The sequence below is a fragment of the Epinephelus lanceolatus genome, chromosome 9, assembly GCF_041903045.1.
Source record: "Epinephelus lanceolatus isolate andai-2023 chromosome 9, ASM4190304v1, whole genome shotgun sequence".
NCBI classification, from domain to species: domain Eukaryota; kingdom Metazoa; phylum Chordata; class Actinopteri; order Perciformes; family Serranidae; genus Epinephelus; species Epinephelus lanceolatus.
This window is the reverse complement of record NC_135742.1, coordinates 27,394,662-27,415,975: the sequence shown is the minus strand read 5'-3', so window position 1 is coordinate 27,415,975 and position 21,314 is coordinate 27,394,662. Positions and strand designations below refer to the sequence as shown.

General features: G+C 42.0%; 1 long non-coding RNA gene across 1 annotated transcript in view; it reads right to left on the bottom strand.

Moving 5' to 3' along the window:
* The window catches only part of LOC117252408 (uncharacterized), a 36,747-nt gene extending 16,446 nt beyond the window's left edge, over nt 1–20,301 (bottom strand). Inside the window, exon 1 of the long non-coding RNA XR_004501316.2 lies at nt 20,194–20,301. This is a non-coding gene — a long non-coding RNA (uncharacterized LOC117252408). The remainder of the gene's footprint in view (nt 1–20,193) is intronic.
* Nucleotides 20,302–21,314: the final 1,013 nt, after the last annotated feature.

Genomic DNA, 21,314 nt, shown 5'->3' with positions numbered 1-21,314 from the left:
AAGGTTTTGTGCCCTCGTTCTGCAATGAAATTGAAACAAAGTTTGGTTTTGAGTTCTGTAAAAAGTTGTGACCTTTTTCCCACAATATTCTATTCTGTTGTTTAACACCTGATAAACCATCCCTATTCCATTCTTCAACACCTGATAAACTCAATCCATAAGGGCCAGGAAACAATTCTGCTTAAGAGAGAAGCAAGAAAATAGCTGCAATCAGCCACTAGATTGCAATGTTTTGTCTGCGATTTGGAAGAGTGGAGAGATTCTATCAGCCTAGTTCTTGTGGCTGATATGCTACTGGTAATACGTTCAGCCCAGGTAAACTTACAATGGGATGAATAGACATTTTATTTAAACTTTCATATATAGCACTCAAGAGCTGGCATGGTCTATCGGAGACAAACAAACCGTGCTTCTCCATTTTTTTCCATGTTTAAAAATTCCCATCTCTGCCAGTGTTCTTCTTTTTGTCCCTCAACCTGGAATACACTGTAGCTTATGATTACTTTGTGCAGTGTTGGGGAGTAACTAGTTACATCTAATTAGTGACATGTCATTAAAGTGCAAAACAAATGTAATCAGTTACAGTCATTGAGGGGAAAAAAGTAATTAAATTACAGTTACAAATCACAATGTTGCCGATTACACATGGGTTACACCTGAATATATGTGTAACATTCATTCTGTTGCTTTGCATCTTTTTGCCATGCAAGTAGATTTTTTTGGTACAGCCTATTTCCTGACACTTTTTAAGCTTTATTGCCCAGTTAAAAACATGTTAGAAAAGTAATTAAAAAAGTAATCAAATATGTAATATGTTACTAGGGGCGTAAATATAGACAGTGGAGGCAGTGTGGTTGCACCGGGGCCTGTGGAGTGGGGAGCCCATGGAGAAAGTAGGCCCTCCAACAAAGAAATTAAAAATTAAATAAAAAAATAGTGCCATTTGCTTTGAAAAAGGCATATTTTTTGTATAATAGTCAATAGCATCAATAACTAGATTATATGCAACAATTAAAATTAGCAATTAAAATAGTTAAATCTAATTAATCATTTCTTAATTTCTGGGGTATTTTTTGTTGTATACAAAATGAAATGATGGTTGCTGGGTAATATGTATGATGATGTTATCCAGTGTCAAGCCTCTGATCATGTGACAAGACGATATGTGCATGATAGCATGCACTGGGGCCCATCATAACTACTTTATGCCACTGTAGGTTACATTACTTTGAAGAGGTAATTAAAATCGTTACTTTGCTTATTACATTTTAACGGGGCAATTAGCAATCTGTAGCTGTTACATTTCAAAACAAGCTTCTCAACACTGATTTTGTGTTGAGGAGAAAAAACGTGAATCAAATGCAGTTAACAAATAAGAAACGATGATTACCAGGAAAACATAAAATCACCTCTCACAGAAAAAAAGACCAAATCAAAGTTCAGGTGTGTGGATTTTGTTTATATTCATCACATTCCCCCGGGATGACCTCAAAAATATTTAAAGATGTGAGGGGCACACAGTGAATCTTTAATGCATAAAACAAAATGGCTGCCATCCGTCACCACAGCTGCACCGAGAGGAGAGAAAACGGCACAGATCCTCTCCGTGCACTGTACACCAGAGACCCTTTCTCCCTCAAGATCCTCTTCTGCTTCTATCTTTGCTCTCCACAGGAGCAGTGCCGGTGTGTGTGTGCCAAAGTGAGTGTGTTGGGGTGGAGGGGGTCTTTCTCTACTATCATCTCTCAAAGCTGGCGAGCAAGCACCCCTCTCAGATCAACAAAGCCCCAGTCACACATAACTGTACACGTCGACTCCACTGCAAACCCAGACTCCTGAAAACCTGTCAGAGACCCTGAAGATACGCACAGGCTAACATTAAAAAAGGATGACCTTATTATAAGTCGGAACGTTGGTTTTATTTTTTCTGGCATGTAGACAGAGAAAAGGTGATAATGGCAGGATGATATGTTTTATTTATTCATTTTTGCTGATGTCTATTTATTATTCAATAGCTCAGTGTGTTAGCTTCAGATGACATCCTAGGACTACAAGAGGCAAAATGTAAATGCACATCTCCTTAGTGAGGAAAGGTGTAAGGAGGAAGGAATTTGTGTGTTAATGCTACAGGATCATGGGTTGTATGAATAAGCATATGGCATATTTACTAAATATATCTAAAACAAACAAAGTAGAATTGTGAAGAAATTATAATCTGAATATTGCACAAGTATTTTTGTCTTTGCTTTTTGTAGAATTTGCAGCAAAATGTTCCCATTTCCTTATTTAAATGCTAGAAACACCTGTGATCACTCCAACAGTCCAACTATAGTGATTAAATCAGTTAATAAATCATGTTTTATTAAAGAAATTACCATTTATAATACTGTCATTCCGTGTCACAATGCAAATATTTTATCCCGTGACCTCTGAAATTAGTTCTCACATACTGTATGTTAATCCAATTTATTATTCAAGATATTTTACTTCAATATTTTTTTTTGCATTCTACTTACATTACATTGTTATTCATTTGGAAATAATCAGCAATTATGTGAGAGTCCTGGCAGCCGCCATCATTACGGGAACATCATTCCATATTTTGTGATCACACACCTTACTGGATTTCTTCTTTTTTTTTTTAACAACTCTGGTTGCTGCTCTTCCACCTGATAATATCACCATGACATTATTTAACTTCCTTATCCATCATCACAATTAATAAAACCGGAGAGCAGAATGTATAGCTTACTTGTAGAATAATCATTTTGATACTCACACAAACCTGCTCTCTCTCTCACTAACACACACACACACACACACACACACACACACACACTCACACACATGCAGACAAAGCCCTTTGTACTGTCTTCCACACCAGCACTCCTCCAGGGGCCAATACTGTGCTCCAAAGCCCTTTAGAGGGGCAGCAAGCCAGAAAATGACCCCATGCTGTCCCCGCTCGCCTCAGCCCCGCCTGGTTACGCCCGTTTCCCAGGGACCCGCTGAGGGTCCAATACCCCTAGGCCTCCCTCTCACGCCACACTACCTCCCAGGGCCAAACGTTAACGGGGGCTCCTCGCCACGGACAATGGCAGCTGGGAAACGTGGGAAAGAAATGTCACAAGGCTCTCTGACAACCGAGATTCGACCCCCTGACCTCCAGGGCTGGTCCCACTGGGCCTCTTTATGTAAACACAGGGTGTCCAAACAAAAGCAAACCCTGTGTTAATCAGATTCATAACCCATGTGAGGAGACGTATAGAAGCTGAGGTGTGGAAGCTTTAGGTTTGCACTGGAGGCTGCTTATCCATTAGACTGGAGAATATTTTCTTATGTGTTGATAGATTTCTAAAAACTTCAATTATATATTGACATTATATATTTCTATGCCAAAACCAACTTCTGATAAACTTTATAATTCAGTAGATCAGTTATTCAAGATTATCATTTAAACAAATATATAGACTACTTATATCGTCAACCAATAATGGCTTAAATACTCCGTCTCTCTACTCCGTCAGTCTTTAATGGAGTCATTAACAGGGTGGGGACAAAGACTGGACAAGCGTCTGCTGTTTGAACTCCCCATCGCCTTGTAAACAGTCCTGGTCATTTAACCTTTGACCCTCCGGCAGTGTCTCCTCTCAATCCGTCTACTGCCTCTCTCCATATGGGAGATGCAGGTCAAATGAGGATATGGTCAGCCACGCTGCACCCTCCAAGGGGAGTGGGGTGGGGGGGCAGGATTGGGTGGACACAGGCAGGGTGGTTCACTGGTAGGGGGGCAAGTTGTTGTGGGGCAGGGGGTTAACGAGGGAATGATAGGCGCTATGCAGCACTAAAATTAACTTAAGACTCCTTGGCTATTTTTTCTAGGATTAATGTGTGATTGGTCAATTTTTGGTTCAAATTATTCTTTGAACTTTAATTTTTATTGGTTTGTGTAAAATATTATATATCAGTTGAACTGTACGATACTAGAATTTAAATTTATATTCGCATTCTCATAGAAACAAAATTTTTTGTTATAGCAGAAATAAAACATACATCTTGAAGTGATGCCTTTAAATGACTTTGACAACCACTTGAGCTCCTGATAAACTGGGCCTTGTGTCAGTTTTCCTCTTCACGGGTCACATAATTAAAGTGATGGGCAGCGAGGCAGCTGGTCATCCTATTTACAAACAATGGGGCCTAATCTGTTTGCTCAAGGCCCTTGACAAGGTCCCATTGATGACCTCATTGGTACAAGAGCACATGTGTGGGTCAGACCACTGTGGTCACTAGAGGTCAGAGTTCACGAAGCAAATACCCCGACCTCGTTCCCAGGAGACTCTTGCTGAAGGATTCCAGCGCTAGTTAGTGGACATCATTAGTGACTTAGACCGGACAAGTGAAGGATTAATGACCCTTGTCGTGAGCTGCTACCTTGCCGTCAGAATTAGGACTAAAAAGCGGGGCGAATACACTGAGTTTTGATGCAGAGGAAGAATAAGAACACACTGAATTCCCAGCCCGACACCTACCTAGATAAAGCATCATGACAGAAAGCACTATAGTTTGAAAAGGGGAGAAAAATATGCACGGGAAGTCATTAACAATGCAGAACTGTGAGAGAGAAACCATAATTAACTCTCTAGATGGGGTCTTTAGAGGGACAATCTTTGAGGATTGCATTTTCCAGCGTTGATCTCAAGGTTAACTATTCAGCATGGAAATAAGGGGCCAGAGGTGCAGCATTTCCTGACCATGAGCTACATCCAGAATTAGCATGTTAATATGTGTTTTGTATCCATATGAGCATTTGCATGGTAGTTTTCATACGAATTAGCACCTGACTCGGTTTGACTATATTATCCCACCAAAAGCATCTCAAACACAACTTCTGGCGCAACACCTTGTTTGTCGCCCTTCCCCGTTTTAACCCCGCCTCCCCATATTTCTCCACCACCTCCCCCTCCTCATCACCACCATCATCGCCATCATCACTACCACCATGACCGCATACAAACCCCAAACTCACACGACTGTGCTATTTATACGAGTATAGATGAGATGCTGCATTGTCCCACGTCTCCTTGTAACCCCCATGATCATAAATCTGCCTGCATGGCCTGTGATCGTTTATGAGCACTTTACATGAAGATCACTCTCACAAACAACGCCCTTCAGCCAGTAATGAAAGCCAAACGTCAAAGTTGAAGATCAATGTCAGGTTACGAGATTCGTGACAGGGATTGCTTGTATGTATATGACCCCATATGTAAAGAGAATCTCCAAGGGATGTGGATGGCGATCAATGCGAGATACAGAGCGATTCATTATGACCGGAGGCATTTTGCTCCATATGACACTCAAATAATGACACATGAGCACCTTTTTTAACTGAACTTTGGGCCTTTAAAAACGATCTGTCCATCAAACTGTCATGAAAAAAACAGAGAGATCATTAAGTGTGAAAGTTCTTGACCTTGAAAAGATGTTTTACAAAATCGTCTTAAGGTCGACTTTTGTTGGTCCAGATAATTATACGATGTACAAAATGTCATTGCAAGTTTCAAAACCTACTCATTTAGAGCAAATGTATCTCCAAAACGTGATTCTTAAATATCTTTTTGAAGCCACGGGCCACCTGAAATGAACTGAATTCCGGGATTGGGACATGCTTTCAGCCAGTAGCTGAGGTCAAGGGTTAAATGACTGAGGTCAGAGAGCCTTGAACCTTCGTCTAGGGACTTCTCAGATCAATGAAAGGGTGTTGAACATGTGTGCTCATAATGGGGGGATGATGAGAGGAAGGATAAGTGTCAGAGGGGTTGATTGGTCTGTGGTCAGTACTGCCAAGAATGCCTTTCTATAAAAGACAACAAAAAAATGTGTATGTAATTATAAAAGCATGCAGATCAGATGCTTTGGTATTAAATGGTAAAAGACATGTTCACAAACAAGTTATTCTTTAACCGAGAAGTGAAAGTACATCCTTGAAAAACTGACAAGTTCTCCAAATAAAACAACAAAATACATTGTTCTAATTGCCTTGCATAACACATACAAGCAATGCCTGACCTGACGCTCCTATTAGCAGGATGACATCATTTGTCTGTCTTTTGGAACTGTAAAAAATTCATTTTATGATGTGACAACATTTTGGTTAAGGTTTGGTTAGGTTAAGGCACAAAAATAACTTGGTTAGGTTTACGGAAAAATCAAAGTTTGGGTTAAAAAATTGTTAGTTAAGATTAGGGCAACATCGTTTGGGTTGAAATTACTATTGTGTAGAGCTTAGGGGACCTCAGTTGTCATAGTTACAATAAGGTTAGAGAACAATTGTGGTCATGGTTAAAAAAGACAACACTGACTTGTAATTTGAAACAGAAAATGATTCACAGCCTTCCATGTTTAAGGAGCAATATGTAGGATTTAGTGGCATCTTGCAACCAGCTGAAATTTCCCTCATGATTCCTTCAGTGTTCGTTGTTCCAGAGGTTTTTACCAGGAGCCAGATTATCTGCAGAGGTCTCTTCCTCTCCAAAACACACGGACACGGGAATTTACACTCGTAAAAATACAGAATAAAGATGTTTCATGTTAAAAATCAGCTTTTTTCTTATGCTGTTCAGCTCATCATGGAGGGGCTGCTAACTAGGCTGGTCGATGCAAAAACGTGAAAAACTCTAATGGCCCTATCTAGAAGTAGTGTTTCGTTTGTCCATTCTGGGCTCCTGTAGAAACATGGCAGTGTAAAACGATGGACTCTGTGGATGAGGACCTGCTCCCTATTCTAACACAAATGAATCATTCAAAGGTAACGAAAACATTCTTATTTTCAGGTGAATATACGCTAAAAAAAAGAATAAATTCATATTCCATGTCAGCCAATATATCCCCCTGAATCCTGCACATTAGACCTTCAAAGTCCGATCCCTTCCTATGTTGACTTGTCGCTCTATAAGAACGTCACTTAAAGGTAAAGAAATGGGCACTTGTTAAAATGACTGATCTTGTTGTTCTTCTTTGGAGGACAGACTGGATAAACACTATGAAAAAAACAAACCTAACATTTATTACAGCAATACCTGTTCCACTTTCTCTGCCCCCCTCAAACCTCGAATGCCTGGTGTTAACCTGATGCTGAGACCAGACTCAGCCCTGGCTGTGCCCAGGCAGGTGCCAGCTCAGATCAACGCCCCACTCTCTGGCCTGGGCCACAGATTAAAACACATCTCCCCTTTGCCCACTTTCATCTATGGCCAACTGTCCAGCCAAGCATACCCTATGCCTCCTCACCCCTGCCTCCTCTTATCCTCATCCTCCTCCTTCCTCTGCTTTCTCTCGCATGCAGGGGACCCAGAGTGGCATGCAGGGACAAACCTGAGACCTTAAAAAAAGAGAAGAAAACAGGAGGGGAAGGACATTGAGGGGTGGGGATGGTGAGGAAGAAAGGAGGCGAGGAGAAAAAGAGAAACGCACATTGTACTTTTCAAATGGATGGGAAATGATTCGCTGGGATTTGCTGACAATTATACGGTGGGGTTTAATCAATTCGGACCATTCACAGCGTGGAGAGGGCTGATCCCCCAATACAAAGGAACAGACCGTGGGAGGGCGGTACCTGAGAAAGCGCCGGCCTGGTGTAAGTAACATGAGGCAACACTCCCCTCCCCACACATTGCACTGCAGCATATGGCCCCTCTCTGAACTTATTAGCTGGCGGATTAAGGCCAATCGCAGAGACCCAATGGCCTGTGGCTGCCTCCGTTGCACCCTCCCTCGCCCCCTCTTCACCCCCAGGAATGAGGCTGACTGACAAGGAGCATTGTGTTGGGCACCTAGATCGCCACACCCCTCACTTACCCTGTCATGCGGTGCAGTTTGATGAGGTTATTTGGTAGAGAGAACAGGATCTGACCATTAACCTTACAGCCACAGAACACACTGTACATACGCGTAGATAATTACTGCTTCGTGTTATATCCGAACAGCTCCATTCAAACATGTCTACATCAAAAAATTTTCATAAGATAATTTTAGCCTTTTCTCTTGACCACTACTACCTTCAAATTGGCAAGCTGCTCGGCTATGGAGTGGATTAAAAGCACCTGAATGTGAACACACAGATTAGCCCTGTAGATATGAAGTCTAATTAGCATCTCATTGCAACTCGACATGTGAGCTCAACATGAGTGCAGACACGCTGAGAGAAAAGGCTCCATTGGCCAGGGGTTGATTATAGGTCCATTATGCACACAGTACTTAGTGATGGGCTGAGAGTAGGAATTAAGAGCTTGATGGCTACTGCGAGGGGACCTGGGCTGAAGTACAGGGGTGTTAGCAGTCAACAGGGTCTCTGGTCTACAGGAGGCCAAGACTGGGGGGAGGCTATACAGTAGTTTCTGGCTTTCCTGAGTATTCATGGAGAGAGATTTGACAAGAGAGGAGCCCCCTATTTAAGCCCTCATTTGATCCGGCAAGCGGCAGGTGATCCTCTGCCTCTCTTTGTGTCATACCACAGGGGTTTGTCGACCCCTCATGACCTGTCTTACCTGGCGCCCTTCAGGACACCTCATTTAGAGAGGAAGAGAGAGGCTAATTCAGTCCTGAGTATCCACCCATCGCGGAGCTCCACCTGGCCACAGGGTTGCAAGGTCAGCTCCACACTGAGACAGCAGGGGTGCTTGAGGCCTGCTCTGCTAATCCCCTCATATACTGGGAGCTGTTGGAGGACCTCAAGGCCAGAGAAGGAGCAGAGAAGCCATCTTCCTGGTTCTTTTAGACAGGATTATAGGCCCAGCGGGTGCTGGTCTTCAGGGGCGAAGACTCACGCTTGGAGATCATGAAGGCATTTCTGAGAAGAGCACAAGAAGGCCCAGCTTTGGTCCGCTTCCTCCCCCCTGAGGCCACCTGTGACCCATGACCTCACGCTGATAGCTGCGCATCCACAACTTCTACTGACAAGCCCGACGAGTGTTTACCGGAGGTACAGAGTTGACAATATGCAATATCGTCTATTGTGAAAAGCCTCTTCTCCGTTTTATGGTTCCCTCCAAGTGAGTGCTTGTTTGTTTGTTTGCTTTCAAGAAGGAGTTCTCGTTAGGCGAGAGCCGAGCAGTTGATCTTTAATGAGAGGGGAAATCCTCTCCCCCTTCTCCCTGCAGGATGGTTCGCTATACCTTATCTTGAACCCCCCCTTGCTAGCTTTCATGTGTGTCTCGTCATTCTGGGGTGAGTGACTGCTCCTCAGAGAGACTGTGTCTTTGAGAACCAATGATTAATGCTCTTTGAGGATGAGGGGGGGTTGGAGTGGGATGGTGGGGGGGAAAGCACTGCACCTCACCTTTTTTACATACAAAGCAAAAGACCCTGCTTTTTCCAACACAAACAGTGATGCCACAGAGAAAGAGTTGGTAAGAGAAACACACACGGGCTGCCTGCGTTTCAGAGACACAGACAGAGATGGGCGTCCTAATAGTCAAATCGTTTTCTCCACCCACCTCTTCCCAATCAACGCTTCTGCACTTTGTATCTCACCATTTCTGACACTCTCTCACCTCCGAAAACCCCCAGAAGCCCGGCCTCTCTCATCAAAAGCGTTTGTCACAACAAAATTAGCCACAGTATGGGAAAGAAAAAACTATTCTTAAGTGTGCATACATCCAACGCTTAACAGAAACAGAGATGAACATAGAAGTTCAGTGGGGTCAAAAATGCAAACCATTAAAAAAAAAAAAGCACTTACACAAGATTGCATTTGGGTTTCTTGTGATTTCTTTAATCTATCCCACTGGATGCCAATAAAAATCAGCAAGCTTATCAATGATCACCTCACTAAATGCTTGTAATGCTCAAGAGCATTTAGCAGAGGCTATTAGATAACCATAGTGATAAAACCTAGAATAGCATCAATGCAAGGGCAACTGTTAACATTTCAGATTAGCTCCGTGCTGAACCTCGAGGTTCATTTGGCTGCATTTGCTTCCATTATCGACTGAATAAGCAGATCCGGCTGGCAGAGATCCATTTCTCTCCACACACCATAGCACTCTATCTCCGTCTGAGCCCACTCAAATCACGTTAGCCAGTCAAATCAGGTTAGCTCCTCTTAAGCGTCAAACGTACTTTTAATTCAAAGCATCACTTCATCGACACCAGACTTGTTGGCATGCCAGAGCCTGAGTTGTCAGTGCCTCTGCACTGATCCACATCCACTGGGGTCAGACGGATCAGGATATTGAGCCAGTCTTTGCGAGTGTGTGTGAGGGTGGAGGGGTGGAGAGGGGGGGTGTGAGATATTTTAGGGTTGGATGAGAAGAGTTACTGACAATCTGGCAGTCCCTCACACTGACACGTGTGTTTGATGGTACACACAGCCCGTTGTCGGCCTCCCTGACCCAGTGCTGACACTGAGGGTCGAGTGTGTGACAACGTGCTGCTGTTTGTGCTGCAGAGGACTGCGGTTTGTCGAGGGTGGGTTGGTGGGGGCAGAGACGAGGCTGGGGGTCGGAGCTGAGGATAAGGGGTTGAGTCGAGACTGCCAGTCTTTGTGGTTATTGTAGGGCATGGAAATACACACACCAAAGTGTTTTCCCACCATCCTGATTCCACTGATATATTTAGTTTTTATCACAGAAAACGCACAAATCAGAACAATGTATAAATGTCTACATATTTTTGAATTTATGTTAAATAACAAACGAGGTAAAATGTAGAATTAGAGAGTGTGTTTTTGCCAGTGTAGATGAGTTTTATCAAAATTGACAGTTCCATCCATACGTGACTCATCATGTGCACTTTGTGATTCTTGTGGTCATTCATTCCTGACCCGCTACAAATCCACATGAAAAGCAGAGTTGTAGGCAGCGCTAACACTGTGTCCTATCTATAATAAATCAGCAGGGTGAATGCAGAACAGCAGCGCTACACAGAAACAGTATTTCACAGCTTTTCACTCCGAGGGCTTGCTGTAGACATTGTTAAGAGTGCGACTACGAACCAAGCTGGATTTATCAACAGACCCCTGCTCTTATCCCACAAGCTGCCTGCCAGGTACGGTTAATGTCCATTTCTATAAGCAAAAGGGTTCCGCGGAGCAAAGAGATGTACAAGGGTGCAAATGAAAGAGAGATAGACTCTCTGTCAAAAGTTGAATTTTCTCTTTTCATGCGCCCGAGGCCACACTTGCATCATGTAAGACTAAATAAGACTCCCTGACCATATGAGAAATAGAAAATCACAGGGAGCAGGCTGAGCTGCAGAGGCTTTAAGTGGCAAGAATAAAAGCAAAACTCCTATAACTGTATTTACAAACATATTGCACTGTGTGCTTTTTCACCATATTGGAGATATTTGTTAGGATTCCCGAAGAGAATCTCTAATGATTTCACTGTCTTAGACATTTCACTAATAGCCTACCTCTCTGACGTCTTTTCCACTGCATCATTTCTTTGATTCTGCAGTGGCAATTGCACGCCATACACATGGAACAATTATGCTTTTGAAAATAACTGAGACTGCAGGTCGTTCTGACTCATGTATATGCCGCGAGGTGGAGTCAGGTAGTCTGATTGTCTGAGGCTAATAACAGTAGAGTGGGAGGAAGAGGTGCACAGAGGAGAAGTTAAAAAGGCTATAAGGCTTACAGTGGGTGTAGGCGGACGTCTGGGGCTAAACGTGTGTGTGTGTGTGTGTGTGTGTGTGTGTTTGCGTGAGAGCACAGTGTAAGTGTAGGCACAGTGTGGTACGCTAACCCTATTCTGATAAATGTGTGGGATGTGAGGATCGTTGTGGAGCCCCAGAGCCAATCTGCCCAAGACCCTCACTGTAGCCTGAGGGCCTCCTCAGTGCCTTCCTCTACCTGCCTGTCTCTATTTTCCACTCTACTGTTATTCAAACACTCCAGGATTGACTGAATAAAATGTTTTACTTGTACTTTCAAGTGTGTGAATTTCTAATTTTCTTGTAGGAAATTCCGCAGCTTAACCTGTGTAATTTTTTTAAATTACACAGAAAATTGGCCTGAAATATTAAACAATAAATAAATGATTTCCTGCTATTTGACTCAATTAAATACAGGGAAAACATCTGCAAATCAAATTCACACCTGACTGACTATTCGTGAAAGGGAAAAACCCAGTCAACATTTTTTTTAATAAGACTTTCCGAGCCATTATTGCCATTATTCCGCTGAAGTCCGTCATTAAGAGCGGCCCACATTAAGGCAAACACACAATGCCCTCCTCTGTTGAAACTGTGAATTAGCTGCTTCGTTACAGCACACAGAGCGAAGCCTCACGACAATCACTCTGCGGCAACACTGTAATAACTGCGTTGTGCATCAACAAATAGACATTACAAACTGTGTGAAATATAGATGACACAAACACTTTGTAAATGTAATTTTTTTGCATTTGAACTGATGAGTGGTGCAATATACAGAACCGGAATCAAATAAAGATTGTGCGCGAGGAGGAACGGGAGTGATGCAGAATCAGTGCGTGTGATGGAGCTGAGCAGCAGACAGAATAAGTTGGTTTTGATCAGGAGTTTCTCTGGGATAATTGTCAGGATCTGCTGTTTGGAAGATGACTGACAAAAGGGAAAATATGACAGTGGAATTTGTTGAGGAAACATGAAAATGTGTCACACATCCGTCAAACAAAGAAATGCAATATTTATGGATTCTTGAAGAACCTCTTTCTCTCGCCCTCTCTCTGTCTCTCTCTCTCTCGACTCACACACACACACTCACAGACACACACACATGCATATTGTTAAAGTCTTCTCAGCGTCTTCTCTACAAATCATTTCCCATGTCGTCATGCGTCTCCCCAACGTTCTCCCATAAAAGGATTAACATGCAAAAAAGGCTGTTTACATAACAATGACAAGTGTTTAAAAATCCACACTTCAAAACATGATTATGATAAGCATGTGAAAGTTTTAACAGACCCGCGAGCATATCTTTTACTACCCGTAATGCTATTGATGATTAAAGGACTACAAGAACATACCAAGCACTTCAAACAATAATGTGTATTTTAATTCACATAAACATGTCAATTTTGCCCTGATTCATTCTCGTCTTTTCCCCCCCTATTTTTTCTTTATTATTATCAGAGTATACAGTTTATATGTATATAATAAAAGTGGGAAAATTAATATAATTTAACCAATAATTCATTGATATATTTGATTTATGTATCTATATTTATATATGGATTTATTTTATTTTACGTAGAGCCTATTGACACATAACACACAGGTATGCATGTACTTGCACAAATTAAGACACTCATACATGCTGTCATTGCTTTGAAAGAAACACACACACACACACACACACACACAAAAAAGTTTTTTTTCCCACCGAGCCCGTTGATTAATTAGAGCTATCTGTCTGAAGACCTCCTGGTATGGTAAGACAACCTCTCCTCCCTCACCTCTCTCTCTCTCTAACACACACACTCTCTGTCACAAACACACACTCACACACCTACTAAGAAAACAAAACCCCACTAATCATTTGAAGCCTGTGCTTTGTAGGTGGGGCCCGGTCATTATCAGGCCTCAGCAGTGCAGGTTTTTGTTGGTTTTAGCTCTGCATCCTCAATCAATCGCTAACAGGAAGAACTTTAATCAGGGTTTTAATGCAGCTGTACAAGAGGTGGGCCGGCCCATTGTCTGGGTCTGAAAAGGTTGATCGGAGGGGAGTCCTCTCGCGTTTCTTTACATTCACCTGCTGGGCCCTATTGGGTCTCTTTCTGAAAGAAAAGGACAAGGGAAATGAATAAAGAACACAGTGTGTCCGCTCAACCAGCCTATGGGTTAATCAAGGAGCTACTTGTCATCTCCACAGAGCCTCACAGTTCTGTTTCCCATGCCAATTCAGATGCACTGAGGAGCTGGGACAAGACGAACAACAGCGGGCCATAACACAACCATGAGCTAATGATATGCTACTCTGAAATGAATGTATGAAGCAGGAGGTGGGGTGCTGGGAAAAGAGGAGGACAGAGAGGAAAAACTTTTATGAATCGAAGAGGAACGCAATTTTGAGAGTCGGAATATATGCGGGAGAGAATGAAATGAAATCTAAAATAGATTTGAAAATATTGTACTGCGGGGAAATGTGTTTCTCAGAGAATTATTTTGGCTAATACAAACAGTAGTTACGTACAAACACCCACAGAAGGCCTGTCAAACTGCAGTGGAGGCTCCACATAGTGCAACGCACACACCTGCACACACACACACACACACACACTGTACACAGGCTTGTTATGTTACCTTAATATTTTTCTTTGTATTCAAGTAAGTATTACTTACACCTCAGCCACGCACACACGCAAATCCAAGCCGCAAAACAACAGTAGCATCTCCTCCAGAGATTTAACACATGCACAACTTGCTTTAAGGTGACGTAACTTCAGACCTCACCAAGCACCCTGGGTTTCTAGAAAAATCTGAAAGGAATTATAGCGGTTTTATCAAGAAAATGCTGTTTGCAAAGGTGCAGTGGGGCGACGTTTGCTTGGTTTCAAGGCCTTTTAAATGATGCTCTTACCCCATCTAGTGAAAAGAGCGAGTAACTCCCATCACCCAGACAAGTGTGTGAGGCTGTGTGTGTGTGTGTGTGTTTCTCCTAAATGAACGTCTCAAGACTCTCAAGAAACATCATTTAAAGAGGAAATGAGTGTGTTAACATGATTAAAAATGTGATGTAAGCACAGGAGTATATTTGAAGATTAAGTAAAGGGGGACAAAAACAAAAACATGTTGAAATGTATTTGTATTGTCATCATTATATTAATTATATATTTGCTTCCGCTTAATATTCCTCACACAAAGACCACAAGAGGGCATTATTTAATCAGGGCATTGTAGCAAAATCTATTACAGATTACACAAGTTGGAAAAAAATACATAACGCTTTAATTCAGATAAAGACGTGAGACGGAGTGTTTCAAATGCTGTGTGAGAATTTGATCCATTTTTTTTTTAATTATCATTATTATTATTATTATTAGTTTTAGTTTAGCAGTAGTGTCTTGAAGTTGACATAAAAAGCACACAAAAATGGGGTGAATATGAATTTACAGTTACAATTATGTGACCTTAAGAGAAAAAAAAATCCAGCCATACCAGTATGATAATAATAGGATCTATTGTCGACAATTAAATGTATTTATTTATATATTTTCCACTGCCATACATTTGATGAGGCAAAATTTAACTGAGCAAAGGCTCAAATCAACATTTTGTATCAACATTCTTCCTGCAAATAGTTCAACCTGACGTTTATGACATTTCCAGGATAAAACGCGTGCAATTTGTGGAGCACAGAGGGTGCTTTGGAATTATGCGTGTACTTTAAACGTCAGATTTGTCAGAGACAATGTAGACCGGTGACTAATGGCTGATCCACCTGACAGGGCTTTTTGTTGAAGTCCACAGGAAGTCCACAGGAAGCCTTCAGTGCTCTGCAGCAGGGATTGATGCACTTATAAGAATGCTCTCCGACAAAAGGGATGGCGGCAATTAGGAAAACAAAGGAGAGGAGGGTGCCAGTGATTATAGTAGGAGCACTTCAACAGCCAGCACCCAGCTTTCACACTGTCAATTAGAGAGGCAATGAAGGGCGTCAGAAAATATACCTTGTAGTGGTTAATATTTGTGGAATATGTTTGTTTTTTTATATATTTATATATAAATGGTCTGTGATTATAGCTAGAGGAAAATATGAATAAAAACATTATTCTTTTAAAATATGTATTTGTGTATTATTATTATTATTATTATTATTATTGTGCCACAACTGGTGTTATTTTTTGTATAAGCAACACAAGAGAGACATATTTTGGCATTTTTCCTTTGTCTGTTATTATATCTGTCTGTCATTATATTTGGTTTCATTCCCCGAAATAAACGAGGCATGAAAACTGCAAACCTGTCTGAGGAGAAAATTGAAAATGAACATCGTGTTTAATTCATAATGACGGCGTTTAGGCTCACTTGAGCTTGCTCAATTAACAAAATTCTAAATGAGAAAAATATGCTGCATGCACATGCCGCTTCGGTTTTATTCACTTGTGGTTTTTACAAGCTACATTTAAAAGCTTATTTTGGCTGATTTGCCGCGTTTGAGTGCTGATTTTGACAGGCACTCACCACAGAAGGTCAGCAATTCACCTGTAAGTTGAGAAATTACCCTGCCTAATTTTTGCTGTCCTTCAGGTGGAGCCTGACAGCCTCCTTTGCATTTTAATGCAGACAACCTGATTATTAAATCTTAGAGAGCTTTTTTTTTTTTTTTTGTCTGAAATAAATGCTTCGGGTTGCTGGGCAACCTGACTTGATCAAACATGGTTCCCCTCCCCCAATATTCAAGCTCATAATTCTTCATCTGTATTCAGGCATCTAGTTCTTAATTAGATTAAGATGCAAAACCCCCCACTGCGCGCAAATTCACACTGATGTACGAATCTCTTCCTGCCTCACACACACACTTGATATACAGCTTTGCTTTAGTGATGTACACACCCATTTAAAAATGTAATTAGCAGGCTGGAGGTGGTAATTTTTTAGGAGGGGATCTCTTTTCTAATGTAATTGATAAATATTTGTAAAGAAGAATGCATCTATTTTAAATGCAACATTTAATTCATTGTGATATAAGGGATTGCTTTCAGTTGGAAACATCTACCTTTGCAGCTCCGATAGGAAATATATAAATGTGATAGAAATAAATAAAAAATATTAAAATGAAAAAAATAAAATAAAAATCTGCCTCACAACTGCACAACACAATATACAGCCCAGATAGCAGGACACGTCCATGTTCGGATACACAAACACACCGCAGCTCTTCAGTTAGGAAAAGAGAACAGTGCCAAGAGACAGTGCCATACATTACTCCACCAGCACACTACACATGCACCCATTCCACCCAAATGGCCCAGCTATTTGGAAAGGTGAGGACATTGCACGTTGATATAAAGGGTCATTTGGAGGACTTGTTGGAGCTCGGGACTGTGAGGGATTGGATTTTCACCAGAATGGCTGCGCTTTAACATCACTCTATCTGCCCTTCTCTGCATTTCACTCAAAGCTAAAGGTGCTCAGAATGATGGAGCGCCATGTGTGTTTGTCACTCCCCACAGTGATTCAAATTCCCAGCGACCATTTGCAAATGAGCACGAGTTACTTTGTTTTCTAAATAAAAACATTTCCATCTAAACTCACTGAGGTACAAAAAAAAAATCTGAAACACTTCTGCACTGTTTGCATTTGTCTTCAAGGTAAAGTTAAATGGATCATTAAATTTCACTTGATTCTCACTGGTCTTACTGTGGAGGGAGAAGTTGTACGCGTATAGCAAACCAAGGACAGTTGGATTTGCCATAAAAAGCGTGCCATTTTTGCTCTCCCTGGAGCTATGGCTTTGATTGAATCCTGAAATGAGTTGAAATGTCACAAATCCCCACCAATATGCTAGAAATGAAAATTGGCCTTGGGGTTTTAAGGTTCCCATTAAGGGTGTGCTTAACACGTTCTGTTAAGTGTGGTTGGAGTGCATCAAAAATACAACATCATTACGTGTCTCGGCGCACTCAAGCAAAATGTCCCCTAAAATTCCTTGATGCTGCGGAAGTCTCTGCGGTGAGGAGCGAGAGAGAGCTGCGGGATCAGGCCTCCGCAGGACTGAAGCCAGAGAAAAGCCAAGGGGCAGCGGGGTCCAAATTAAACCTGGCAATATTTGAGCAAAATGGGAGCAATTATCATGTCAGACAGGTAGAGAAAAAGCTGGGTAAATCCTGTATTTCCCTGCTGAATATGAAAAAAAAAATCTGAGATCACGTTCAAATTGAAGCACAAAAGCACTGATGTCTGACGACGCATGTACACCTGGCTTTTATCACCAACTTTCTTTATATACATCACAATATATCTGGCTACTTCTACGTCAAATTATTGATACCTTCTGGGTTTTTTTTTTATTTAGAAATAATAAACTGTTCCTCTACATCAGCATCTCCTTTCAGGCTGGTAATGCCTGTCTCGCTCTGAATGCACTGATTTGATACAAGCGTCCTCCTTCCTCTCTACCCCTCATCTCTCAGGTAGCTGTATTTTCAGGAAACAGGGAAATGACTCTCCTCGCTGCTTAGTATTCACGTCACGTAAAGTGGGTCTGTGTTCCTCATTTAGTTCTGTACTGTACAGCTGGGGAGCTGTCCGGCGTGCGGCGGCAGTATGCAAATGACTCTGGATTTGAATGGAGATGGAGGTAGACACAAAGCTCAATTAGAGACAGAGAGGGAGAGAGAGATGGTGGGGGAGCTTTGAGTGTCTGGAGGGGGGAGGGGAGGACAAAAAAAAAAAAAAAAAACCTTGGCTGCTTAATGCCAACCTGAGGAAACCAATGTACGGACACATTCGAACACAAAGGCACACACAGATGTGAATGCACTTAAATAGCCGGGCAGATTTCTAAATTCTTCAGACAGGCAGCTGATCTCTGAGGGGGCTCAGACAGCTCAGCTTTGTGATGCGTTTCAGTCACACCAATCACACTGAGGAGATCCCACATCATCCATATCACACATATCATCAAAACAAAAAGGTATTAGGCGAGCACAGGTGCACTTCCTCTTTTGTTTAAGGCTCAAAGACAGATTCTCCCATGCGGCAAAAAGTAGAAGGGGGGACGGCGGCCATTTTGTTCTTGGGTGTTAGCCGATGCCCAGCAGCAGTGCATATCACCTGACCCAGCGCCTGCATGAGTGTCCTTGGAGGAGTCTCTGACATCAGCACTGCCACCCCTGGTTGCCACGGCAACCGCAGCACAATTGAAGGGGGGGGGGGGGGGAAGGGGGGGGGGTGCTGGATGGAGGGCAGAATAATTAATATGCACATATAGGGAGTTTGAATCAGGATTTTAATTGTATTTGTTGGTGTGTGAAGCCAAAATGGATTGAACGCTACGGCAAAAAAAAAAAAAAGGAATATCAGAGAGAGGGGGAAAAGAGATTAAGCGAGCTCATTGGTCAGAGAAATCATTTGCATCGTTGTCAAGGTTATTTCCAAATTATTTCCTTTCATACAAGAAAGTAACTTCAGAGATGAGACGGTGGGGAGGTGAGCCACAGGGTGGGGATTATCCTCCTCCTTCCTCCTCTAGATTCTTCTCCTCCTCCTCCTCCTCCTCCTCCTCCTCTTCAACATTATCATCATCATGAATAGTTTACAAAGCTGTGTAAAGCCAAGGTGATGCTTCACACAGCATCAACCCGTCGGTCAACGGCTGACTCCGTGTCCGTAAATTGCAGGAATTTCTGGAGAGGTTTTCAAACGGGGCTGAGAAATAACAGACAGGGAGCGCAGACTTGACTCAGGGTGGATGAGACTAACTTGATCAGGGAGGCTCGAAGATCATTCAGATGATCTGGTGATGCCACAAAATCACTCAAGTCTGATTTCCCATAAAACACTGCCTGTCACATTATATAGGCACAACCTTTAGTCACACAGACACACACACGCCTGACCTAACATTCTGTCTCCCTGTCTTCCAAACCACCTCTCACACACACACACACACACACACACACACACACACACACACAGAGTTTTACTTGCTTCCTCTGTGTCAATAGCATCCAAGTATTCCTTCTGTAAATAAATAGACTGCATGCTGCATTCACTGAGCCTCATTACTGCCAAAAATATAAACAGAAAATTCAGCAGCAGCGTAAAAAAATACATATGTTTCAGGGAAACTCTAACACAGGATAAAAAGACAAAAATAAGTCATCTACACCACACTGCGGATTTATGCGCAATAGCAGAAGGAAAGGTGTTTAGTTATACTGACAACCCAGACGTACATGCACACAGTCACTCACGCACACACGCACGCAAGCATAATACATCCTATCAGTGCACGCACACACGGGCGCACATAGGCTACAGTAAACGTTGCAATGGTCTCATCAATAATGCATCGGCACTTCATGTTTATGCAATTTACAGGGCAAGACCGAGCGATGGATACTGTAGATGTGAGCCGGCGCACACTCGACGTATAGCGTTTTACAAGCCTATCACACACACAGCTCGGGCATTAAAGTTAAAATCTTTTTCGCCTGTAGAGAAAGAGATTAAGATAATAAAACAGTCCTCAGCACGTACCTGTTAAAGCATTATTTCTTTGATTCTGGTTTATGCAGGCTTGAAGGGCTTCATGATAACACCGCACTAAGGAAATAAAACTGTAGCTGTGGTGATATGCAAATTAACGGCTCCCGCTGAATGCACGGGCATTTATTATTCATAAATTACTCATGTTTATGCAAATGACGGTATACGGAAACACTGGTGGGGGTTGAGTGGCTCCGTCTAAACATACTGTGTGATTCAATTTCGGTTATGCTCTTCCATCTAAAATGATCCAAATCCAGGAATTTGACCAACATGGTTGTGGAGCAGCTCAGTTATTCTGGAGTTTCATCCAGGTGGGTGAGGGCGGGAAATCACAGGAAGTGGAGGGAACAGTGTAAATCAGATGTGGAGGAAATCCTGAAATATATGGACAGTTAGTGTAACACACCACACAGTGTAGGCCTATATTTGTGGATGACCCAAATGCCATCTATTTAGGCTATTTATTAATGTATTAGCTATTTATTATTGTTTATTTATTAATCTACAGGGGCGTAACACCAAATACTGGGCCCTATGCAAATGCAGTCTGTGTGGCCCCCCACCCTTCCTCTCTTGATCCAGATCTCTCAAGCACCTTTTTATTTATTTATTTATTTTTATTTATTATTTTATATTATTTTATTTATTTACTTTTTTTGGAACCCAATGTCCCTTGCTTAAGGAAAGACACAACAGTATTTGTTTGTGCTCCAGCAGCAGTCACTCACTCACTTTAGCTGCAGTCAGACACCGAAAACCAGCGGTTCCAAAGTGATGGGTCGTGGTCCAAAAGTTGGTCATGGGTTCATTCTGAATGGACTGCAAGGGACTCACAAATGTGTCGTTTGTAAAAAAAAAACAAAAAAACAAGTACTTTAGATTACAGTGAATTTCCAGCACAGACCTTTTATTTTGAAGTGCCATTTCCTGCTGTAGAATGAGTGACTAACGGACAGCTTCCTGACAGAGATGGCAAACAAGCTTGATGACATGGCCAAATGCAAGTACTGAATATGTTTGACCTCCTGGACCTTGCAACAATGACTAAGGAGAAATCTGGACCCCATGGATGGACCAGTTGGGAACCACTGCCACAGACTATATAAATA